At 37.9% G+C, this 5,714-nt stretch overlaps 1 pseudogene; it reads left to right on the top strand.

Annotated features, from left to right (window-relative positions):
- The first annotated feature begins 216 nt into the window (after window positions 1-216).
- LOC119804298 lies at window positions 217-1,221 on the top strand (annotated as a pseudogene).
- The last annotated feature ends 4,493 nt before the right edge of the window (window positions 1,222-5,714 follow it).

The raw sequence follows: 5,714 nt of genomic DNA, 5'->3' as shown, positions 1-5,714 counted from the left end.
CCAGAGCTACACAGAGAAACCCTGTCTCCAAAACAAAACAAAACCAGACAAACCAAAAAAGAAAATGAAGAAGAAGAGGCACAGCATTCAGGAGGCTGAAATAGGAAGATCAACTGTTGTGGGGGACTTTGACCCAAAACCTGGTAGAAGGATGGTGACTTAAGCAACTCAGCGCAGCAAAGCCAATTTTTCTTCTCCCTCATAGCTGCACACAGTATGGAGCCTCTGCTCCAGCCGGAGCCAAATGCTGTGACAGAAGTAGAGTTCAACATCCTGCTGGTTACTGACTCATACAAGGTTACTCTCTACAAACAATACCCCCCCACACAAGAAAAACATGAAAAGACACAGAAAACGACAATATGAAGAAGGTGAAATATGAGGAAACACAATTTGATTTTTCTTCATAAATGCTTAAAAGGTAAAGTAGTGGCCAAAGAGAAAATCCAGGAAGTCAAAGAAGTGCACAAAGAACATGGCCATATGATGCCTTTAATGAGAAGCAATGAAATTTTGCTCATGAGAACTAGACTTTGATGGTCACATCTCATCAAAGGAAAAGCTGTTCCCTGCTTATACACCGAATTGAGACTATTCTTGTTCAGTCCCTGGTATCCGGTCATAGTGGTCACAAGTTCTAGACAGAAGAAGAAAATACTGACCAAATATTTGTTAGAAATTTTTGGTAATTTGAATGGTCTGGAAAACAAGTTACATGGTTTTGACTACAGAAGGGTCTCTTTACAAGAGATTGCTAGGGAAGGGACACCTGCTCATTTGGTTAACTTGAAACAAACAGTTACCGTACTAGGAATTATGATAATAATACAGAACACAAGATCTATTCCACCCCATTCTGTTCCAACTTAGAGGAAAGACTTGAAAAAGATACTTTTGAACAGAGAGTCTATGGCCAGCAGAGCTATGGCATTTATAAAGTGTGTAAGAAAATATGGGGTGAAGACCTAAGACATTTAGTAGTATCAAAAGTACAGAGGCACCACTTATCATCAGATCTGATTCTGGACATTGTCTTTACACTGTATTAAAGGTCTCCGATATTTTGGGTAAGAAATTTCCTGTTACTGAGAACTCAAAAGGCTACAAGTTGCTGCCTCCTTATCTTGAGTTCTTTTGGGAGAGGTAGTGGATATTAATACTTTATAGGAGATTGTAGAGGGAATGAAACAAAAGCTAGATAGTTGTGTTATAAGAAAATGAGCATGCTCTTGCATTTTAAGAGAGATGTTGGTTTTTCTGAGAATTGTGGAAGCTAAATTTTATGGCGTTTACCTCTTATTCCTTCTCATTTAAGAATTTGACACTAGAAACCTGATTTAGAAATACCTTAACAACTTGCTATTAAAAGTAAAAATTTTAAAGCTATAAATTATCTAAAACAGATGAGAAATCATTTTATCAGTAGAATGAGATAAATTATTCAATCACTTACAAGTGCAATTAGACAGAATAGAGGTTTTCACAGGTTATTCTACACTAAGGAAAATATTAAACATTAGTCACTTTTAGTAGTCTTTATCCTATAATACATGGTAAAAAATTATTAGAAACTGACTTTTTAGAGAGTGTAACATAATTGTGAGAGAAACCAACTTATATCTGATTTGACGTAAGACCCACTCCATGAGATGGAACCCATACCCAATGCTGTGTAGGTGGTCAAGAACCTGAGACTAGATAACTCAGAAACTTAGGGGAAACCCAAATACTATTGTTCTACTAAAAGAACATAGAAATAAAATGACTCTTAATGACATTCTGTAATACTCAGATCAATGTGTGCCTTGGTCAGCCACCATCAGAGAAGCTCCCTCCTGCAGCAGAAGGGAATACATACAGAGACCCATGGCCAGGCATTACTCAGAGAGTGAGAGACCTTGGAATACTCACTCTTAAATGGCATGTCTCTATCAAATACCTCCTCTCAAAACTCAGGGAACCCCTCCAGAAGAGGAAGCAGAAACAATGTAAGAGCCAGAGGGGATCGAAGACACCAAGAAAACAGGGCCCTCTAAATCAACATGATTGATGCACATATGAACTCACAGAGACTGACACAGCATGCACAGGGCCTGCGTGGGTCTGTACCAGATGGAGTCCTCTAGCTGAAAGGTGAACGCATACCCTCATTCTTAACCCAGAAGTTACCTCCAACTGATATTCACTTGAAAATGAAAATTTAACTTTTCCAAGGGAGTCTCACTGCAAAAATAAACTACTCTTAAGGGTAGGCTGCATGCCCAGCAGTAAATGGCCAACGGAAAACAACTCCATAGTATCTTTGGAAGTTCCTTGTCTCACAATGTTATGCCAGGACTTTTTTTTCTTTTGTTTTATTTTTATTTATTTATTTAACCCTAAAGGTTTTGCATATATATTATTGCTTCTGGTTTTATGTTTTTATGGGATTCCTGAGTGTGTCTCTGCATTTATATGTTTCTCTTGGGCTCTTTTCCTTCTGTTTGTTTTTTCTTATTCCAATTTGTCTGTTTATTATTTGGCTTACATTTTGTTTTCTTATTACCCCTTAAATGCCTGTTTGCTCTCTAATACAGAAAGGAGTAGATTGGGATGTGAGGTGAGATAGGGAGGAGCTGGGAGGAAAAGAGGGAAAAGAAACCATAATCAGGATATATTATGTGACAAAAAATCTATATTTTAGTTTATAATTTTTTATTGTTATTATTATTATTATATTTTTATTATTTAAAACAATTTTAACTTTAAATATATTCTGATCATATTCTTCCCTTCCCTCAAGTCTTTCCAGATCCTCTCCTCCTCCTTACCCACTCAACTTTAAGTTCTTTCTCAAAAAAACAAACAAAAATCCAATACAACAATAAAATACGCCCAAACCAAGAAAACCAAACAAATCCATGCCCCCAAAAGATAAAAAACTAACTCTAACCAAGTAAAAGCACACACATACATGCACAACAAACAACAGCAGCAAAACCCAAGGGTCCATTACATGTTGGTCAACTACTCCTCCTAAACATTAGGCCTGTCTTGGGATGGTTGAAAATTGATTTTCTTTCTCCCATTGGGTATAAATAACAGTTCAGTTGTTAACCTTTACCCTAGTGGCTAGGTTTTCAGTCATTCATTCATTTTTCAAAAAGTGTAACAAAATAAAATATAATAAGATAAACCAAAAACTATCACATTAAAGTTGGGCAAGACAAACAAACAGAAGGAAAAGAGCCTAAGAGAAGGCACAAGAATCAAAGACCCACTCATTCACACACTCAGAAATCAAATAAAAACATCAAACTAGATGGTGTGGGACAATGGTCTGTATTCTGTCAATTATTTTATACTATAAACATATAATAAATTTTTAAAATTCCACATACAATTATGAGAAAAAATGCCTAAGAAAATTTCAGCACTGCCAAAAGCCTTATCATGTTATCATCTAAGATAGTTCTGTGGCACTCTCTGTCTTGAAGCATACACTGAAAAACAATTAAAATAGGAAATATGTATAGTTGGTAGCTCAGAAGGACTTCTCTGTGAACCTAAGAACATTTTTTTCTGATATATGATTATCAAAATAGTAAGGTCTGCTAGGCAATTGGTGCACGCCTTTAACTCCAGCACTCAGAGGCAGACTGATCTCTGTGAGTTTGAGTTCAGCCTGGTCTACAATGTGAGTTCCAGGACAGTCAGAGTTATATAATGTGATTCTGTTTAAAAGAAAGGAAGGAAGGGACGGAGGGAGGAAGAGAAGATGTACTGGAGAGATGGTTCCTAGGTTAAGAGCACTGGCTGCTGGAGTGACGGCTCAGAGGTTAGGAGCACTAATTGCTCTTCCAGAGGTCTTGAGTTCAATTCCTAGGAACTATATGGTGGCTCACAACCATCTTAATGAGATCTGGTGCCCTGGTGCCCTCTTTTGGCATGCAAGCATACACACAGGCAGAACACAGTACACAAAATAATAAATAAATCTTTTTAAAAAAGAAAGAAAAAGAAACGAGGATAAGGTCTGTCTCTCATTCTGCAGGAAGAGACTTAGTTGGCTGCCACAAAAACAGATAACCTAATCACATTTACACTGGCCACAACTTTGTTATTTTTAACTTCACTGACTGTCATGAGTCCACATACTTTCCCCTTCCTCATACTCTGCTTACAATATACAAATCACCTCTACACAAATCAGAACGGAGCTCTTCTCTTTCCTCTATTGTCAGTCCTTACTGAATCAAGTCTGTTCTGATGGTTTTACTGGTAGTCAGTCACATTTATCTTCAGGTTCAGAAGAAATTTTAACCTCCACAGTTCAGTTCATGAGTTCAAGTAATGCTGTAAAATATGAACACAGCAGGTCAGGGTAACGACCTGCAACTGCACACTGCTAAAGGGTGTGACCAACAATTATGCCTTAGAAAAAGAAATAGAAAAGGAAAAGCCAACATTAAGGCCCCAGAGAAGTGTCTTCAAGAGGGAATGTCTTTTCTACTCATTAGCCCTGTTTAGGATCATGAGTTTCAAGAATATCAATGTCAGTGTGGTTTGGGTAAGAATGGTCCCCTTAGGCTCATACATTTGAATGCTTAGTCATCAGGGGATTTCTTGAAAGGATTTGAAAGGATAATCCTATTTGAAAGGATTTTAGAAGGATTAGGAGGTATAGCCTTGTTGGAGAAGTGTGCCAGTGGGGGTTTCAAAAAACTACACCTGGCCCAGAGTCTCTCTCTACCTCTGCCTATGGGACAGGATATAGCTCTCAGCTACTGTTCAGGAACCATGAGTGTTGTCATGTTCCTTCTATGTCCATGCCATGATGAACTAAACCTCCAAAATTATAGAATTAAATTCTTTCTTTTATAAGAAGCCAGGCAGTGGTGATTTGGATAATAATGACCCCCATATGCTCATATATTTTAATGCTTAGTCACTAAGGAGTGGAACTCTTTGAAAGGATTTATAAGGATTAGGTGTGACTCCAGAATCATGAATGTCACCATGTTTCTACTAGGGCCCCTGCCATGCCCACACCATAATGATAATGAATAACCCTCCAATACTATAAGCAAGCTCACAATTAAATTCTGTCTTTTATAAGAATTGCCTTGCTTGTGGTGTCTCTTCACAGCAATAGGACAGAGACTAAGACAGCCAGTATTGTCAGTGTCAAAGTGAGGAGAACACAAAGTTCAGAAGTGAGTTTTTCAGCAGTATCTGGGAGTGGTAGATCAGAAATTCCTCCCTCACACACATATAGCACTCCTTTCTATCAGTGCATCTCTCACCCATAGACACCGAGACCACTGAGGATTCTAGACAGTGGAACCTTGGCTTGTATTTAACTTTCCTCTTGAACATGAAACAACATAATTGTCCAGAATATTCTCTTACTGTTTTGTGCCACTCTACCTTCAGCACAGGAGTCTACCGAGTCCATCAAGAAACTTACTGATACCCTAGTTTAAAGCTGTTTGTTCACAGAGGCTGAAATTAGTATACAGATGGTTATATGTGCCATGGAAATAAATCCTAAAAGCATCCTGACTTGGGTCTTTCTACAGCTGCAGAGACTGGATATTTCCACCTTAAATTCCACTTGTACACATAAATAGAAGATGTGATCAGTATCCATTAGAAACACAGGAAATCCCCATCACCAAAAGTAAGGTGTTATCTTGGTGGGACCAAGAAATTTTACCAAATATACCTTCCAA

This window comes from Arvicola amphibius, chromosome X, assembly GCF_903992535.2.
Source record: "Arvicola amphibius chromosome X, mArvAmp1.2, whole genome shotgun sequence".
Classification (NCBI taxonomy): Eukaryota; Metazoa; Chordata; class Mammalia; order Rodentia; family Cricetidae; genus Arvicola; species Arvicola amphibius.
The sequence above is the reverse complement of the archived record's forward strand: the minus strand, read 5'-3'. Positions and strand labels throughout refer to the sequence as shown.